We start from the raw sequence: 21047 nt of genomic DNA, 5'->3' as shown, positions 1-21047 counted from the left end.
TCAAATGAGAAGAAAAAAATCGAGTTGAACTTCACATCCATGAGCAAATAGTGAAAAAAGTCGCAAACTCTGCATGCATGTGTTTTAAGAGCCAGAATGTACTTTACGCTATTTTAAGCGCTAAGTAAAGATGAGATAGCGAGAGTTTACCCAATACTCCAGAGGGGGCGCCAAGGGCCTGAGGGACACCTGGCTCAACACATAAGATAGTGAAAACAACAATAAACAGCAACGGGGAGGAACAAGATCATATTGCTCATAGAAATAGCATTCTTGCTCATAGCATTTCATTTCAGCAAAGCAAAGCTGCTACACAGTGAAGTTGTTGTGTATAAATGAGCAAAATGGGAGGGAAGTTTTCAGAAAGTGAGACTGAACGTTTTGCCACAATGTGAGCTATTAGCTTAGCTATTGTCCTGTAAATTAACTCAGTATTAAAGCAAGTAAAAACTGCTTGATGCAAGCAGTTTGGCTATTATAACAAGTTGACCTGAACTTTTTTTCAATTGAGATTATTTTGTAATAACTTTTGAATTAGTATCCTCTTTTTATGACATTTTTCAATTGAAAAAAGATTATTTTTGATTCAACGAGTTATGCATGATTAGCCCTTTAAACTGAAATAGGAAATTATTGCTTAAAGCCATTTTGTACATAAACATTAAGTGACATTCATGATTAAAGGCATGGTGCATGTACTGTATAAAACAAGTTGGATGTGATTTCATTAAAAGTGACCATAAAGATGGTAAAAACCAAAGTCCTACTGTAGTTATTTTTCATAATCACTGTTTATACCAGTTACTCAACTTACCTCACCCATTCTCTAACAGCATGCTTAGCAATACAAATCTTACTCCGTTGCTTGGTTTCTCAAAAAGGCAAAGCACACACACGCACATCACAATATACACCAGATTCTTACCCAGCTTTGTTTATACTGATAAAACTTAATCATTTTGCCTGCTTATAAAGCACCAGAATTAACAGTAACCAGGCTTACCTGTTTTCTATTGTTATTCCAGCATCAAACTAGTCCAGGAATATTCCAAGTCATCATGCTCCGGTGTAAACAAAATGAGGGAGTAGAGAAAATCTGCTCCTCGCTCGGTCCTGTAAAAAGACACCAGAAGATATATGTCGCTTGAGTATATTAATATAAATCCCAGAGTATAAATGAATCCAAAGAAGAGCTAGACACCAATTATGTAGCAGTATTCCAGCACCAAGGGGCAAACACGAGCTTGGGCTTGGTGAATATCTTCTGTAAATATGATCGTCCTGATTTGATAAAAGCCGCTCAATCTGTAATCAGAATGCACACACAAGTGAGTAGAGCAAGCATGCGAGGCCACTGCACTGCACCCTGTGTGCACCAATTATCACAACAAAATGTACTCACTGGTATACTGGCAACTATGGTTGGGTCAAGTGTTAATGACACCAAATCACTTGTGGGCCAATCACAGGACAGGAAACCACACTGGCTCATGAATTATTCATTACACAACTTCTTACTGTTGACCAATGAGATTTCAACTTGTGCAAACATTTTCAGTGTAAAGGTATTATGATTCAGGTGGAAAGTGGGTTTAAATCAAATGAAAAAGCGGCCAGAAATTAAATAAATTGCTATGGTAACAAGGGAGTCGGAGAATGAGGATGCATTCAATTATTGATTTTACTCACTGTGAGTAAAGCTTAATTCTTCAGGGGCTTGGCACACAATTTTAATGAAATTTCCAACATAAATTGTGGATAGAAACACATCAATATTATTAATTCTGTGACACAGTTAATTTATCATTCTTCATCTTCAAAATAAAAATCCTTCCGGTGATAATAATCTCAAAATCAATTCCTGATTGAGGTAATGAATATTCTAAATTATTCAAAATTTTGAGATATCCCACAAAACCCATGATTTCCTGTTTGCTCTTAGCATAGTTAGTATTTACAGTTCATACATGTAATGGGCCACTTCACCATTCTGCCTTTCAAATAAAATTTAATCAGGAACGGCTAAACCAGTAAGCAAATGATATGCGCAAACATTCAAACCAAATTATACAGACAATTATGCGATCAATGTGGAGTATGATCACAAATATTCTTCGGAAACCTTGCACCTGTTTGAAAAAAATTGCCTAGAAAAAATGACTCAAATCCAACAATAAGTACTCAAAAAATAAATGAAAAATCCAGGCCAATTTGTACAGGAGGCACTGGAGCCACTACATGACATTGGTACTATTTGCTTTACCAAAAATAAATGGCATAAAAACAGGCTTGTTTAAATTTACTTTTCTATGACAATACGAAATGTATTCCACTTTTCATAAGGGTATATTAAAGTGGATTTAGTGAAATAATTTGTTTACTTTCACAATAATTTTGCACATAAAGGAAAACTAGAATAGGATCAACTAGAATTGAATAAACCAGACATAGTTTTGTAAGCAGTCATAATACTAATAGTTTTGCATGGTCTATGGAATTTCAAACTATCTACAATGGAAAATGGAATTGATTTGTTTCATATGATTCCTTCTCAATGCCAAGAGTAATTCAAGGGCATGACTGACACAATGACAGATACAAGCTCTTTTCTACTTGTAAACATGATGTATGAATGTAATGGTAGTTTTGCCGATTGAGTGTAGCTTTTACTGAGACTTTTACACAGCAGGGATGATGAGTGAACGCAATTGGCTATTTTTTTTCCTATGGGCAGGGTCATAATTTGCTCTGAAATAAAGTTCCCAAATCGCCTGTCCATCATTTGAGTCCATCATTTGAATCACAGAATTTGTCTCTGACATTTTGAATAGTTAAATTGGCATTTATTTATTCAAAGTGTCTTTTAAAGCTTTTTGCTGCAGAGTTCTTTTCCCCCTCAATTTTGAAGTTGAAACTGATTTGTAGCTATTTGTGGAAGAAAGTGCGTTTTCATGATTTCTTCTATTTTGATAATACCAAAATATCATCACCTGCATATCCACCATAGTAAGACACAAAAAACCCAGGCCCATAATTTATTGGGGGGTACAGCATGCCCCAAAGTGGTGTGAATGTTTCCTTTAAAATTTAAAAAAAAGACTGATTTTCAATGTTATTTACAGAAAAAAGTGGACCTTTTTATTCGGAATTGGCTTTTTTGGGCGGGGAAACAACACCCTGTAAAAATTTGCTCTCCTACACTGTACAATAATTAATTGTAAGCTTCAGTACATCCCATATTCACTATAATTGAGTCTTTGCACTTTTCATTCATGGTTTCACCTAAATTTGATGCTCCTCTTTTACATTCTTTGGTCATTCATCAATTCCTCTAAAGTCTAATTCTATAGTATTTGGGAATATTTGGTTATTGATATTTTGTAAAACACAGGGGTTTTGGTTTGGTTTGGTATAGCCACTGGAAAATATCACTATGGACCACAATAGCCTCATCCCAATAGCATAGTTCAATAACCTCAATTAAACAATCATAGTGCAAAATTTGACCTCAAGTTGCAGAGTATGAGTTTTTGTACCCAAATTGTCAAAGGTCATTCAATGAGTGTTCAGATGTATTTGGATTAAAGAACTGTGCCCCTGATAGATGAGAATGTTGGGGATCCTAGTGTATGCTCAGAGGAACAGGTCAAATCTGTTGGCTTCACTCATCCCTGCCTGCAAGAAATCAATTCTGACCTGACAAATTTCTCACAATTTAATTATGATGAAATCCATCTCACCATGCTAAATCATGCCATAAATAGTCTCATTTACACCAAGAATGAACTTGAGCCATGACCCTGTTTGCTCTATTTACAAATTATACTGAACAGGGATTATCAACTTGCCAGATGATGATTATCTTCTCTAGATTTTAGCACAAACCAGGGTTTAAATTCAAGATCTATGATTAACTTAGCTACGCCTCTGGCTGGAATATGTTTTGGACAGAAAATGTCTGTTTTAAACTAAAGCCCCAATTCCAAAATACAATCATGATGTAGATTAAATACATGTACTTTGACCAGCTATTCTCATCTTCTCTGCTTTGACACATAAAAATACATTTCTGATCAACCAAATCTTTGACATACATACTCAATTTTGTCAATATTCAACTCCTGCCTTTTGAATCACAATGAAATCAAAATGTTTTTAGATGACATAATACATTTTATCAAAACTAAATATATTTCAATCCCGTTCCAAATGTTGTTTATAAATAACATCCTCAATCCTAGGAGATCAAAGGACATGTTATGACATTTACATACAGATGTGAGAGCAAAATATAGATATTTTGGTCTCATATGCAGGCACTTGTCAAAAGGAAATGATATTTCACAAACTACAATGTATGATTTGTGCCCCAGATTTCATTTGCAATAATTTGTATCCCAAATCATGGTAACAGAATTGATATTACGGGCTCTGGTATGAACGTTTGCACAGTATTTTTGTGGGACATGAGAGCACGTCAGACATATCAAATTGAATTCTGAATACGAGAAATGTCCTTCTGATATCAAATAATTTCGATTTTTTGAAATTCACGATGTAATATAAATTCTATGACAAATTTGTATTCAGAATGCAATTCCATAGGTCTTATGTGCTCTCATGTCCCACAAAAATACTGTCCAAACGTTCATACCCCAGCTCTTAAGGCCATGAAAAAAAACCTGTTCTATCTATGGGGTGAACAATCCAGGCTTTAACAATTGAAGAATATTGTTTTCCTTGTACATATGTACAAATGAATACCAACCCAATTTTTTCATATTTCAAATAACTGCAAAATATTTTACAGGTTTTGGTGATTTTTAGAGTCATTTGCAAAATTAAAAAAAGAACAAGAAGCCAGACCGACTGAAAGGTCCGTCCACCAGTACATGTAGAACTGGTTTATTTTGTCAGCCTGATGTACAAAATATACATTGATAACAAATTATGCAACCATTTCAATTTACTTTTACCCCCTGATTTCTTCCCCCTGCTCCATTTCCACACTTTTGAAACATGCCTGGTGCTGACAAAGTAAACACTAAACAGGCCAACATTGCCTCACATATCAAAATATAATGCAGCAAATGAACATCATTACAAAAACAGCGCAAATCCTCATTAGTAGTTATCAAAGCATGACACTCATCAACCAAATCACAAAAGTTGTGAAACCATAACGAAGATGCGACATTCAAAATCACTCTATCGTCCTAGTCGACGTGGGAGGCACAAAAGTATGTCACAAGAATAAATTGAAGATTCAAAGTTCTAGATATCTCTTTAAAAATTTTCAAACCTCTGGCCTCGCGAGACTAATATCAGAAATACTATGGGGATATATGAGCGATAATTAGCTAGAAACACCTCATCAGACCTGTGATGTCAGTTAGAGGAATCGGAGCTTTTAAACTGATGAACACTGCGCATGGCTTTGCATCGCTTACATCTGTTACCGCTACAAACAGGGTATCAGGTTCCGATGCTAACAACAATTGTAGACAATTATCTTCCGCCGGATTTTCACTTTGCGGGGGTACGGCAAAGGGGGGTTGGGATAAATAAAGCATAGCCTAGAGCTTGCTGGTATTTTGGTTGCTTGAATTACTTACAACATTTTCTATACATTGTACTACTACCAGTGCTCAGGCGTTAAGCTTTTACAGATCATTAATCATTTTCATGATAATAATTATTCATAAAATATCAAAGTACAAAACCATGTTAAATTTTCTACGATCTACGTAAAAATGTACTGTCAATTAAAACTGATTCAGTGATGTTCCTTATCGCTTCGACTCGATAACTTTGATTGGATAGAAATTAAATGTGACTATCATGGAAGGAAATCAAAGAAAGCTTTTATGACGATGACTTCTAATTATTTTTTCCCAGACATAAGTGACCTACTTTTACAGCAAAACATTTTCCATTTTTAACTTTCACAAACTTTCCTATTATTAAAATGCAGTTATTTGCTTGCATATTAAGGCGAATGAAATTCCAGGAGCCATATTTTTCCAGTGTTAGCCATTAAACTCTTTCTATGCGGGTGTCGAGTACAGACGACAAGTTTCAATTTTTTTTTTAATTAAAAAAATTTCAAAATTGTAAACTTTCATGACCATATTTGGAATCAGCATGTAAAATGCATTAAAATGAGTACAAACAAGCCTAGTATTGGCTGATTTGGTTCAGTGGTTTGTAAGATAGCTTGTATTATATTTTGAGAAAATATCTCAAAACTTTGAACTTTTTACGTTGAAGCCTATGGTCAGCAAGCAGCGCATTAACAAAAAAAAATAAGTGTACTTGTTTTATTAATAGAATGAAATAAGTAAGAAAGTCAATTATCGCATTTATATCTCCATATGTTTTGATTTAAGGCCAATAACATATCAAAACAAAAGTTTTGGACATTTTCCGCCTCCCGAGAAAAATCGTCTATGAGGCGGAAATGATAACCCTTATACCAAGCCTTGGGATCTTTATATAACTCATGCCATTCCTCTTGTGTGTCAGCTTTATCTGTCGCAAATATTTGAGTGCAATCACCGCTATACACTATAGGTCATGCTCCCCTTCCGACCCCAGAGGATCTTTTTAAACAAAATTTATCTAAGCTTTCAAAAACAGACAAACAAACAGATTAACAAACTAACAAAGGACTAACACCATCTCTTGTCTAAATAGGAACAATAAAAATCACAAAAGAGAACATTTCTAACATATTTATTATTTAATCATGGCCAATATTTGACAATTTCTTGGTACTGAACAAGATAACCATCTATTAAATTTAATCATCTTCATTCAATTCATAAACCACACACTCAAAACACATCAACGGATTAAATCAGCTATTAAAAGTCTTCATCGATTAGCGCCACTTGAAAAACAATAAAAAATCAATTTACTGACAAAACGATACTAAAAGTGTATCGAATGAAAACAAATCTTCCATTTCTAAAATTATGGATATTGATATGTTTAAAAGAAATATCCTTGAAGAGTACTTAAAAAGATGAATAATGATGCGAGTTTTATCCTACTTGACTCGGCTCGGCTCATCACCGTACATTTTCACTTAGGCGACGTTTTGCCGGAAACTTTCCTTGTTTTGACTAGATGAGAAAGAATCATCAAGTGTCCCCTCTTATCGCTGTATTATTCATTTGATACTATCAAATATGCGCCAATACATTTAATATGCAGCATAAATGTATAGCTGTCATCCTGAAACATGAAATGGATATTCTTTGGCAGATGATTGCGGAACTCTGCAAGTCATTTTGGGAATATTTTCTATGTTTTTAATATTAATCAAGTCCATGTAAGACAGTGTCCATGCACCTGTGCATTTCATAGTAAACAGGCATATAATGAATATATCCTGGTTCTACAATAGTGTTTTGTTTGAAATTTGTGACATGACAAAGCAAGATTTGTCCAATTGATTTTGAGATATGGCTGAAAGGAACGTGAACTTCTTTTGTATTTTATTGTTTGGAAATAATTCATATCTCAGGGGTGGATTTCATCAAGCTTGTCTCCCCATCGTAGCGTAAGTAATTCATTCAGGGGCGTACCAGAAGGAGTAACAGGGGAGACAGGTGAAAGTTGGTTGAAAAATAATGAACATTTCTGTTAAATCAGCCCTTTTGGGTTACTATTTCCCCTTTAACTAGTACATTACCATGATTACAACATTCTCAATGACTGGGCTTTTGCCCCTCGAAATCCCAACTCTGGTTTATACATGCACCTGAACTCATTGCTTAAGTCTGAATCCATCGTAACTTTATGGACGTGATATGTAGTTGTGAATTCCAATTACCGTACTGACGCGAGTATAGTCCCACCTTCGAGTAAAGTCCCACCCCAACATTGATTAAGTTCTAAAAAAAAAAAATTAAAAAAATTTCCAAGATGTTTTTATTTTAATATGAAAATTGATACTTGGTATTCATGTCATAATCTATTAATGATTTCAAAATGCATTAAAATGCAATGCATTTTGAAATCATTAATAGACTATGACATGAATACAAATTATCAATTTTCATATTAAAAATACAAAATATCTTGAATTTTTTTTTTATAGGTCAACCATGAATGATCCTAGCATTTGTCTAGGTCTAGGGACACTGAAAAAATAAAAACTTTAAAAAAAATTTTTTTTTTTTTTTTTGAAAAGTATAGTCCCACCCCCCAACGGTATAATGTGTGGACCACAATAAGTGGGGAGGCTGGCCCACTTTTTAGCCAATTTTTATGTTTTTCTTTGAATTATGATGCCCCTTTAAGAAATCATAACCATATTTTGGCCACCCCACATCTTGATGGCCACCCCACCTTGCTGCGGCCTGGTGTACCAATCAATCGTCTTTTCAATTGTCTTTTCAAACTTTTCAAAAGATTTCTTTGCCAAATCTAACACAGGGTACCTTATTAGACACATCGTAAATATCAGTGAAATACATCCAGGAACTAGAAATCCAATTTGGATGGATTTTTCCACATTTTGCAGAATGTCAAATAGAGTATTGAATTAAAGAATGAAATTGATAAGCTTTGATGTTGATATTGCACAATCTACAATTTACTAATATTTTGCTTGAGCATATCACATCATGTTTTTACTGGAGTATAAAAATGCTCTTCAAATACGGTGATAAGAACTTAATTTCCTGTTCATTTTCATTTGTGAAGGTTGTAACATGGATCTAAATATAAAACGAGACGAGACAATTTCATCAAAAATTCAGCCCACAAAATGAGTAGGTTTTCACATTAATTAGTCATAATGATAAGATACTGTGAATATTAAGTAACACGTAACACTGACAGTTTGTGAGAAGAATTTTGACTGCTCGAATGACATTTTGGATGAAACAAGTCAATTATAAATTCCCAAGACATATAAAATGTGCCGTATATAGTTAGGACTACAATATCATCATGAACATATATATATATATCTACGGGTTAAATTTATTAATGCACTAAAATTGCGGATTGAGCGTTTAACCCTAATTAAACACAATAAGCTTACCAATATTGCCCCTTCAAATTTGAATCATTTTCCACAGAACAAGCAGCCATCTCTCCCAAATTCAATGACAACAAAAAAAATATCCACTTTGTGGCATGCACAGAACATAAAAGACGCAACCATGGAAACATGGAACAATTAGTAAAGAGAGGTTTTGCCTGTACAGCTGCCTTTCAGAGTGCATCTCCCCTGGGCTTTGCCCCCTTTGCTATCCATCTGCACAAATACATCTTTCTTAAACATTTCCTACATTTTCCCCTCCCCATTTCCCTTACGCTTTGCCTAGATGTACAAATTAGTAACATGCATAATTTGCTGCTATTGCTTAAGAGTGGTAATTTAGCAGTGAAAGTAGTGAATCTGTTGAAAAGTTCCGCAGATTTTAACCAGTACCTCAAGTCTCCTTTAAATAACGTACAAACTTGAGGGCAAAAAAACGCTCATTTCATAGAAGCATAATGAGATATCACACAAAAGATGCTTCAGAATTGTCACTAAAATATTGATTATAATCACAACCCGTATAAGAGTATGCCTCGTTATAATAAGCCCGGATGATGTTAGAAAACACCGTCAAATATTTCCTACCAAGTATGGCAGGAATCTGGATAAAAAGCGTGAGGTAAAAAGTTTATAGTTACTGGTAATATGGCAGAGTGTTAGGCAAGTGATCCTGGGACTAATGGGAAGGTGTTGAGAGACGAATCTACCTGGTCTATGTAATTGCCTGCTGCTTTTATTAGTTTGGATGCATTTGTGCGCATCACTAGCTGTGATATGTGCTGGCGTGGCATGTTGAAGAGTTACAAACCTTGAGTTGCGAGCAAATCTTTGAGTTGCGAGTGAGTTTCAATGTCGCTAGTAATTCTAAACTTAACTTAAATCTAGAACTACTGTGCCATATTTTGTAACACAGACTACGAAGAGGGGGTTGTTGCAACCCCCCCTTAATTTTGTTTTCAAAATGGTTTCCTTCAGTCTCTAGATCAAACATTTTTTAGGAATATAACTTGCATTGGAAACTCAACTTCCTGTGTAACTCGCAAAGTTTAAACTTGCGAGTTAAAGACCATCCTCTATAAAATAAGCGCCAACATTTTACCATGTTTTTCATTCCATGTCATTGATACGGAACCAAGACTGGATCCAAAATATTTTTAATATAACGCAAATGCAAAACCGGATGAGCATTTTCGGGGATTTCTAAAATTAGCTGAAGGTGTTGGTAAAATTTATGGCATTGTTTGGGGTGTTATTCAGATCAACTTTTTGCAATTTCCTCTCAAATTCTTAAATATTACATCAACAACAAGAGGGTTTGATAATAAATATAAAGCACACTGGCAGAGTTTCATGATTTTTCACTAAGATCACATTATACTGGCAGAAACATATACCACGTGTAATAATGCTAAGAATCCGGCTTGGTGGTGGTCTGCAATTCAATATTATGATCAATAAATGCCAGTAAATCATATCAAGAAATGAAAAATGATTATGATATTACAAAACCCCGACAACGGCAAAAAACATGATTTATGTACCTTGAGCTCGCTAGAAAAGCTCATCATCTTGGAAGATCGAGGCACACCAAGAGCACGGATACTTGCAATAGATACTGTCACAGATATAGGTTGAATTCATGACCTACAGTTAAACAATAAACTGTTCCGCCTATTGCCTACCATGTAAATTAAAATTATCTTGGATTATGGCAATTGTCTGAGGGATAAAGCTTATCAACCATATCATCAATTGAACCATTTTTATTTTTGAACAAAAAATTGACGGAAAAAAAAAATGGAAATGATGAGCGATGCTGGTATACAGCAGGTGTGATGCTGGAGGGAAGATGCGGGAGAAGACGGGGAAGATCTCCCTATCGGGGTCCCCCAGACATTACATCATCTACTCCATTTTGAGAAGTAAAATTTAACCTCTGCAATGCTACTGAACCAACTGTCTGACATAGCGCACTCCGAGTAACATGAATTTTCTTATAATTATGAAAAAATTTGAAAATTTGATCAAAATGTGAGTTTGTGATAAATTTGGGGCTAAAGACTGTATGGAATTTTGAATTTACACATTGTTTGGGTTTGAAATTAAATGGAATTGTTGTTACAATTTTAGTGTTCATATTATAGGATACCCTTCACAATTTGAGGAAAGGAAAAAATATGTAAAGCCATCCAAATGGGGCACTAAGCTTGGGGCCCCTGGTTTAGAAGGCAATTGTCTAAAGGAATTTGCTCACATTTTCAGTCTGGTGGGATATTAGACAAGACACTGCCCCTGCGATTAAAGGGGCTCTTGAGTGATTCTGCAAAAAAATTCAAATGAGAATATATTGCTTTTGAAGAGATTGAATATTCAAAGAGCCTACAGTAATTTAGAGACAATATTTTTAAAATGTAATATTGAATATAAGACACATATTGTGAGTTGAACTGCACTGTGGAATAAAGTTCTGCATGCCGGATGCAGCATTTTTTTCTATATGATTTTTTCCCGACAAAAAACACTGAATTTATAAAGCTATTTTAAATGCCGATAAGCATTTGGACAAATGTTGCATATATGTTAAAAACAGGCCTTTTACCAAAATTTGGGCGCAATTTTTGTGAAATCTCTCAATGCCTCTTTAAAAGATGTGAGAAAATGTGCTATAGAATCGACTACAGTCATAGAGTGCAATTAAAAATTAAAAACTTGGAACATGAAAAATATATTTATACAACGTAAGAACAGAAAAACATTTCAATTGAGTTGAGTAAAACATTCGCAGACAACTAATCCAATATAGCACTATGAATGATGGGGAAGATTGCCTGACAAAGTATTGAATCAATTTACCCAGAAAGTTCACAATACTGTCAAAAAAAAGAGACTTATTATATGAACTGTCTATTTGCTATGGGTGAAACATGATCAATATTAGTGATACAAGCGAGCCAAAAAAAGGAACTTGTCAAGCGTAATCAATATCCTTTTCCCTTATAGATTCTTGTCAATTTTACAGGTTACAGTTTTGTGAAAATACTATCAAAATTAACCATATGGTTCAGGCCCATAACCAGGAATTATTTTGGGCAGATTTTTGAAAATAGTCAACCAGTTTTGGAAGGATTTTGACAAAATTTTGACTTCTTTGGTGTACTGCATAAAATTTGGTGGATTCTGAAAGGATTTCATGAATTTTGGGGAAATTTTTGGTGATCGTGTTACCGAGTGATTTGGTGCGGAATTTTAATAAATTTGGGTTGTTTTGAGGGCAAATTTAAGGAGTTGTTTTTGGACCTTGGTGCATTGGAGACTGTCCTGCAAAAAATACAAAAACAGTTCTGATAGTAATGGGACAAAATTGGGCAGATTCTGTAAGGATTGGTGAATTTGGGGAACATTTTGGGTGATCTTGGGCCAATTTGGGCGATTTAGGGGGAAATTTGAGGAATTAGGGGTGATTTGGGGCAGATTTAAGGAGTTTTTTGACCTTGGTGGACAGGAGAGGGTGTCTGCCCCCTCACCCCTCCCCTGGACCTGACCTATTGTTCCTACAAGCAAATGCAAAAAGAAGTACTATTCTGGTTGTATTTCATCAGATTTACCAACTTCAGACTCATTTTTGACATCAAATCTCTTTCTCAGTTCAGGTGTAAAGAGAAGAGAGAGCTGTCTGTCTCTTACATTTTACAACAATGTATCAAATTTTTGCACAATCAATTACATTCAATGATTAACAAAAAAAGGCTGGAACTATAGTTTGTTATTACAGAATTGTAGATCTTTTTGGCTATTTGCATTCATTCGTTAGCCTGACCCCTTCCCACTTCCCACCTGCCTTTTAACAATACTTTAAGCTGTCCAAACAAAGCCAAAACTAAACATATTAAATAGAAGAAAAACAACCGAGTGTGACAGACGACTCTGTTACAACTAACTCTGGCTTCATCAAACAAGTCAAACCTTCTCTTTTCTATTGTACGAAATCTTTCTTAAAAGCACATTGTTTGACCCACTTAAATTTGAAATTTGCCTATGCAAACCCATTTACCAGATCAATACATCTAACCATTCCTAGGAAGAGTAAAGTTTCATCTAAATACTACCAACTAGTATTCTTAATAAAACAATTCACACACATGAGACTAATTTGCACGAAATCAACACCAAGCCTTATGCTATCATATAGTGCCAACTAGAATTCTGCACAAAACTATTTGTCGCCTTCAATCACATCAGAAGGAATATTGAATCTTTCTATATGCATTGCTCTACCCCAAATTTCAGTGCATATTTTAGTTGTGTCTTCAAGTAAACAAGACTAATACAAGACCTCCTGGACGTGGTAATTTACAAATGAACAGATCCAACAACATTCTGAGGAACATGCAAAGTACATCCCTGAGCAAGTTAGCATGTTAGTCCTACTGTACCTTTTGGAAGAATTTTGAAAACTTTGTTTCATGTCTATTGAAAATATTCAAATCATCTTTGAACTTTTTGAAATCCACTGAATTGATGCTCAAACATCAATATACATATGAGGCCCCACACCTACTTCTAAAGGCCTGCAAATGCGGACCTACAAAATGTATGTGAACTGAGGACCTTGCACACCCAACTGAGCTAGGCTCCAAAACCCCCTCAGCAATTTTGCACAAATTTGTTGATTTTGCCCCCCCCCCCTGAAATTCACTTTGCCCCCTGAAAAAAAAATTCCTGGCACCAACACTGCTAACCATAACCTGACTGTAGCTAACACCTGCAAACTAGGCATGCATTTTTACATTGTTTGCAATATGCTGGTAGAAAAAGAACCATGGATGTCCTCGATTGCTGGGTGTCCTCGGTTAATATGCTAGTTTTGGGTGTGCATCTTCATTTACAGGTCCCAACCGTCCCTTTACCATGTTTACAAATGCACACACACACACAAACAGTGTTACCCCAAAGGAAAATATAAACAATGCACACAAATTTTAAAAAACTGAACATCTTCTGATCCTGTAAAATCATCTTTCTGAAAATTATATATTTTTGAGAGTAGGCCTACAACACTAAATTTGAAGACACATGCAATAGGAACTTCAAATTTTTGTATTCACAATCTTTTTATTACATTTACTACTTTTCCGAGTCTAAGGAAGGAGGACTATTTAATGTCGAAAGTACGCCTGCATTGCCTCGCAAGTAGGACAACCCCTCTTCGTCCAGCACGTCACTTTCAATCGACATCCCGCTGTTTGCAACTTAACACCGCCAGTAATATCCTCAAGATTTAATTTGATGTACAAGTCCACGGACAAATCATTTGCCACTGTACATCATGTCTGTTGCAAGTTTCTTTTAGCTGCATTGATGCCTCTTGCTGCTTTCTCCTACCCAGTGTTGCCATACATTTTCAGTACCAAGCTGTGGCAATTTGGCTTTGGCAAGCACTCACAAGTAGCCCAATTTCAATGATGTACTCATTATAATTGTAGGCAATGTCTAAAATGTTGGTGTATTTTAACAAAAACTGATTGAAAGCACCCAATTGGATGGGAAAGTGATTAGATAGCGGCGGCAAGAGCTCCATAAGTAGCCCAAATTTCAGCTTACTCTAATATTGTGCCCAATTACCTAAATTTGGGTGCATTTTATCAGCAATTTGCTTGAAATCACCAAATTGGGTGAACAATTAATTATCAGTAAGTAAAATTGAGCCAAAATAACTAAATAGTGAAGAATGCAAAATCTAAATTCTATTCTCAAAAATAAGCCCAAATTATGCAAAAAAGGGTGCTGCAACCTGATGGTCATCAAAGTAGCCCAAATGTTGGCAAGTTGTGGTAGTATCTTTTGATCTGAAATTCTAAATTAGCCCAATTGGGTGGCAATCATCACAGCAATGGCATGAGTGCTCCTACCGCTCATATTGTCATCGCTAGGCCAGTCCACCGCCACTTTGACTTATTTGCTCCTATACACTTACCTTATTCCACTCACTCAAATTGTAATTTTGACTTGCTTGAGTTCTGTCAATTTTCAACCCCGTGATAGACACAATAATTTCGGATAATGATTTGGCCCGAGTATTGTGGGTCACTATAAGGTCAGACATGATATGTGGGATAGCGTGACTGGAAGGTGCGAAGATGGCAATAAATTGCAATCTGTATATTTTGATTAATTTGTAAGTGGGTGTTCAGATTTGTACTCTGTATTTTCCAATTACAAGATTCTACCGTGCATTTTCTTCATTTGCTCATCTACGGAAATTAAGGGACATAAGGTTAAAATATTGAAATCTACATTATACTCAACTTTCAAAAGCTTTCATTATATCAGTCTGAAATTTTGTCCTTATAACATAAACCATTCAATATAACAACATAAACTTGGGCATATTTTAGTTAAGTTTCTCAAAAGTTTCAAGATATCAGATATTGGACAAATAATCCTTATCTTGGGCAGCACAATCCACAAGAAGTACAACTTTCGAAACTAAAACTCAAAAGCTTCGAAATTAAGCATTTAACAGTTAAGGCCAAATAAAAAAATAAACATGTTTCACGTCCCCTCCCGCTTCCTTTTTCGAGGTTTTCTCAAATAAATTTTATTTTTGAAATTCAGTTATAACTTTTCAAAAAATATGTCTAGGAAGTTGGATGCTTTCTATAGCCTTGTTAAGATACAAGAAACATTTTAGAAAGGTTTTGCGATCATTGAAAGGGGTGTAATTCTCAGAACAAGAAATAAAAAAGGGCCTCCTTTTCCAGGCATTATTGGTACCGATTGCAGGCTAAAACAGCTCCAAATGGGTATTTACACAATTTTCGATAAAAATAGAAACTCAAAAGCTTCCTCCCGAAAAGGATTTAAAACATGTTTTATTTTTTATAGCCTAACACACACTAAACACACTCTGTATTGTTGACCAATTGCTTATGAACTTTGTGTCACCTATATAATCTATTCAAATTCAACTGGCATCAAGTACTTTTTCCTCAATGAAACTATAGACAAAACAATGCAAATGACCAAATATGGCCCGTACTATAGTATTCCAACCAAAGCCTTGACTTCTGCTCTTGGTCAATTGAGCATACTGAAAATAATTGCTGAGCCAAATTTAACAGCCTTTAAGGGTGGTGTAATGAAAAGATGTCAACTTACATCCCATCACTGCTTCAATGAATACAATGTCCAAGTTAACAAATACTTTCCTAGATCACCATTTTATGAGTGTAATCCGTTAATGAGATTCAAAACTAATAGAGGAGAGACAATGAGGGGAATTTTTATCACCAAATTAAAATTCAGAAGGTGGCTGACACAATATGTGATATTTTCAATAACTTTTCAATGTCAATTTTAATGAACTGTAAACAGACCTTGAGAATTAACACACATATTTCTATCAAATTCAAATCATCATACAATGTGAAGTTGAATGTCAGGCAATTTTTCAGCACAATCTCTTTTTGTCTTTTCTTGCAATCACTATGGACCACAATGGCCTCATCCCAATGGCATAGTTCAATAACCTCAATTAAACAATCATAGTGCAAAATTTGACCTCAAGTTGCAGAGTATGAGTTTTTGTACCCAAATTTTCAAAGGGCATTCATTGAATGTACAAATGTATTGAGGTTAAAGAACTGTACCCTGATAGATGAGCAATGTTGTGGATGCATTTAGCGATCACAAAACTGGGTCACTTGACTTGCTCATTTGCTTCCGATTGTTAGGTCTTGTATTTGTTAATTCATTATGCAGCCATGTTTTCGTAGAAGGTAAGAGATGCGGGCATAGCCTGAGACGTTATCAACGAGCCAGTCTCATTCAGAAGACAAGTGAAGTGCTGGTATTTGCATTCGTAGATATTTTGGTGACAGTCAAATATATGCAAACCCCAAAGATCTTCCTGCGACGTGTAAGATTTATCAGAATTTATGAATATCTACTATTACTATGTTCTATATCACTCAATTTGTTGTTTTATGTGGGATTTCATGAATCCGCTAATAATTTGTGAAAATAATCACTTCTAATATGGCAGAATGTTTCCGTAAGAACCGACAGGAAGTTGGGAGACTAATCCAGGAAATTCATTGGCACATAATTACTAGTGCTTGACTGCTATTCTGCCTGCCTTGATTGATGGATGGATGCATGCTTGCAACAAACCAAAATAATGTAAAACTACTTAATTTTGCAAGTTATTTAATTTTGCTAACCTACGGAGGAGCCTAAATTGACAAATTTCAATAACCAATTTTTGCATTTTGATCAGTTTCTGTGTAAAATTTCAAATTTAGTCCCTTGGACATTCTGGTCATTAGTTGATTGAATAAGTACCAGTGAAATTTCGTACTTTTACAGCACTGAAAAGTGGTTATTTCCGCATGTTTGTCAATTTTGAACCATTTTGTTTGTTCTATAATTCATGATTTTGAACTTTTGTACGTCTGATATGTATAAAAGAACATATTTTGATGTTTTTACATGTATTTTTTACACTGCGTAGGTAGCACAGAAATTGTGAAAATTAATGTTCTGCAAAAATTATATTTTTACGATACTACCAGGTATCCCGGCTAATGATGTGATCAATGAGTCCTAATGTTGGACATATTCAATGTTCACTTTTTCTGCATAATTTATTTGCACATAATTACCTATAAACTATAAATTTTGCTGAAAAATGCACCAAAATTGAATTAGTAGTTTTTGAGATATTATTATTAACACTTTTGGGTCCATGCAACAAAAGAAAACAACACAAAGCTACGTGTGTCATGTTTGTTTTGGCTGCATCTCAAAATCAATTTTCCCCCATGACAGCTGAATTATTTTGTTGGATCAATCGCATGACATAATAGACTAATAGTGCTCTAGATCCATGCTACTCACATTATTGGGGGAAAATAAACATTTAATAACAATATTGTCACACATACACTTTCTTTTACATTATGGTTTTGAAATTTAGAAATTGTAAGTTACCATTTTTGTGTCAATTTTCATAGCCATCATTCAAACAATTTCGTACCAAATATCTGCTCATTTTTCATTCTACAATTTTATTTTCTCCACTTTAAACCATCTACTTTCTTCCAAACCAAACTTATGACAGTCATAATTCACTCAATTTTCAAATTTGGTATTAAAATTTTACATTCAAATTTAATAAAATAGACGTCTGTCCATAACTATAAAATTAATAACTATGCAAGCTAATTTATCATCTTTGATTACATAAAGCTACCAGCCTATTTTTAATTAATGTCTATTCACCAGTATTTAGCGGTATCCTTGATGCATCAATAAAGATAATGCTAAAAATTGATTGCATCAGAATAAACATAATTTGTATTGTAATTCTCTATTTGAATGCTGTAAGAGACATTACAGCTGCCCTTGACGCTAGAATCTCATACATGCTCATCATACTGACACAGTTCTTCATCTCCAATAGGCTTCTACATTCACAGAATGACATTTTAGTATGATAGGTACTAAAACCCATACTCTCAAACTTGAGGTCAAATTTTGAACTATCAGTGTTGAATTGAGGTTATTGAACTTAGCTATTGCAGATGATGTGAGTTGTACTCAAATTAACATTTCCATGGGAGTAACACTGACGAGGAGGATGCCAAATGAAAAGATAGCATCAAAAAATGTGTATTCTACTTGAATCATTTGGGCCAACTGTTAGACAAAGGTCTGATAGCCATCAAGATAGGCTAATTCGAGCACACACAGCGAGTCTCGTGGTGAGGTCGTACCTATTTTTAATATCATTATGATTACCTCTGATTCAAGTTTAACTCAATTTAATTGAGCTTTTACATCTCGGTTGTTTTCTCATCCCCATGTACATACCAGTCACAGTGTCGAGTTAGCGGAAGGAAGGAAAACCCGAGCGGTGGGAATCGGCGGCGTCCTACCGGGCTGTAAATTTGCGAAATGTTATTACTGAATTACAATTCATTTTGCGAATTTACCACCTGTCATTTTGCGTTGCCTTTACTAAGAATTAACATGCCGTTGTGAGGAATGTAAAGAAAACGATATGCGCTAATGTCATCGTTAAAGTATGATGTGGTAATAGGGTGGTTTGGATTCTGTTTCAAGACTCTGATGTCAGGAGGTGGAAGATGATACTGTATGATGCCCTCTGATGTAATACTGAAAGTGTGAATCAAATAATATTAGTTACACCTGAGACTTAAGGGATCTAAAATGGGTATGAGCGTTTGGACAGTAGTTTTTTGTGGGACATTAGAGCACATCAGACATATCGAATTGCATTCTGAATACGAAGAATGTCTTTCTGATATCAAATAATTTTCATTTTTGAAATTCACAATTTAATACAAATTTTATGACAAATCATTAAAAATTGATATTTTTGATATTTAACAGTACTTGAAGTAAACTTTATAAATCTGATGATTTATACTTAAAGTGTATGTAGTGGGATGAAAAGCCGACGATCAATTGAAAATTTTGACCTTTCATATTGAAGATATGGATTTTTTTCCCAAAACACCAAAAAATTTTTAGGTGGTTTTTGGGAAAAAATCCATATCTTCAATATGAAGTCAAAATTTTCAATTGATCGTCGGCTTTTCATCCCACCTACATACACTTTAAGTATAAATCATCAGATTTATATAAGTTTACTTCAAGTACTGTTAAATATCAAAAATATCAATTTTTAATGATTTGTCATAAAATGTGTATTAAAATGCAAATTTCAAAAAATCAAAATTATTTGATATCAGAATGACATTCTTCGTATTCAGAATGCAATTTGATATGTCTGATGTGCTCTGATGTCCCAAAAAAATACTGTCCAAACGCTCATACCCCAGATCCCTTAACAGTGGTATTATATATGACGAAATACGCTCCTTATCCATTGAGAACAAGCTATGAATAGACAGTTGTTCAGTGTAAAACACATCTTCATCCACAAATATGCCAGGCAAATATGGGACAATATCAAAACCATTATTAATTGCGTATCAAAACCACTAGTTTTTGAGTGTAATCTCACTGAGCAAATATAGAACTAGTTCTAGTTCCTCAAGGTGGGGGGGGGGGGGCAATGAGGCGCAGAGGGTTGTCATGGTCCCATACAGGCACTGAACAAGTGTTAAGCAAATAATTGCACCCTTTGTAAAAAAACACAGAAAAACTATAAAGATGGAAAAAGAAGAAAGTGATCCAATTTAATCTGTTTCTTGAGAAAGTGGGTCATAGGGGTAAATGCCCCAGTCATTTTAACCACCCCACACTAAAAATCTAAAATTACTCAATTGTCCACTTTTTATGGCAGCAAATTGGTTGAATTTTGCCCCTCACTGAAATTCACTTCCTCCCTCCATCCACCCAAAATATATTTCCTGTGCTGCCACTATAACAAAGAAATACAGTACGGTATTAAATTTATCTCACTGCATTCTTTATTACATTTTGAGAATTTTCAGGAAGAACAACTTTAGTTGATTCTCGGATCATTTTGTTTTTCAGAAGTGCTTTTTAGCTAGCTGAGCCTAGCTCCTCCTTTTCACAACACTCCATAAGCATCCAGTTTCCTTTACAGAAATAGAAAATGAAAACACAAAAATAAAGATGAAATTTGCAGGAGGCAGTTTGCATTTTAAACAACATCCCCTCACATCATCCCTGCACTTACATCTTACATTTTGTAGTACAATAGCCTCATCCCAATGACATAGTTTAATAACCTCAATCAAACAATCATAGTGCAAAATTTGACCTCATAAGTTACAGAGTATGATTTTTTGTACCCAAATTTCATAGGTCATTCAATGAATGTACATATGTACTATTGGGGTTAAATAACTACATTGTATGCCCTGATAGATGAGCATGTTGTGGATCCTAGTGCATCTTACATTGTGTAGTCTCTTCTAAATGTCAAATTCACAGGAGGAAAATTGTTTTTGAAATCATGAAACCATGC

General features: G+C 34.8%; 1 protein-coding gene across 1 annotated transcript in view; it reads right to left on the bottom strand.

The window, feature by feature from the left end:
- LOC140160407 (teneurin-3-like) overlaps positions 1-21047 on the bottom strand; it is a 164677-nt gene that overhangs the window by 127845 nt on the left and 15785 nt on the right. Inside the window, 1 exon segment of the mRNA XM_072183641.1 lies at positions 1004-1113. The gene's annotated coding sequence lies outside the window, so the exon portion shown is untranslated.

The sequence above is a fragment of the Amphiura filiformis genome, chromosome 9 (genome assembly GCF_039555335.1).
Source record: "Amphiura filiformis chromosome 9, Afil_fr2py, whole genome shotgun sequence".
NCBI classification, from domain to species: domain Eukaryota; kingdom Metazoa; phylum Echinodermata; class Ophiuroidea; order Amphilepidida; family Amphiuridae; genus Amphiura; species Amphiura filiformis.
This window is presented reverse-complemented; position numbering and strand designations above follow the sequence as displayed.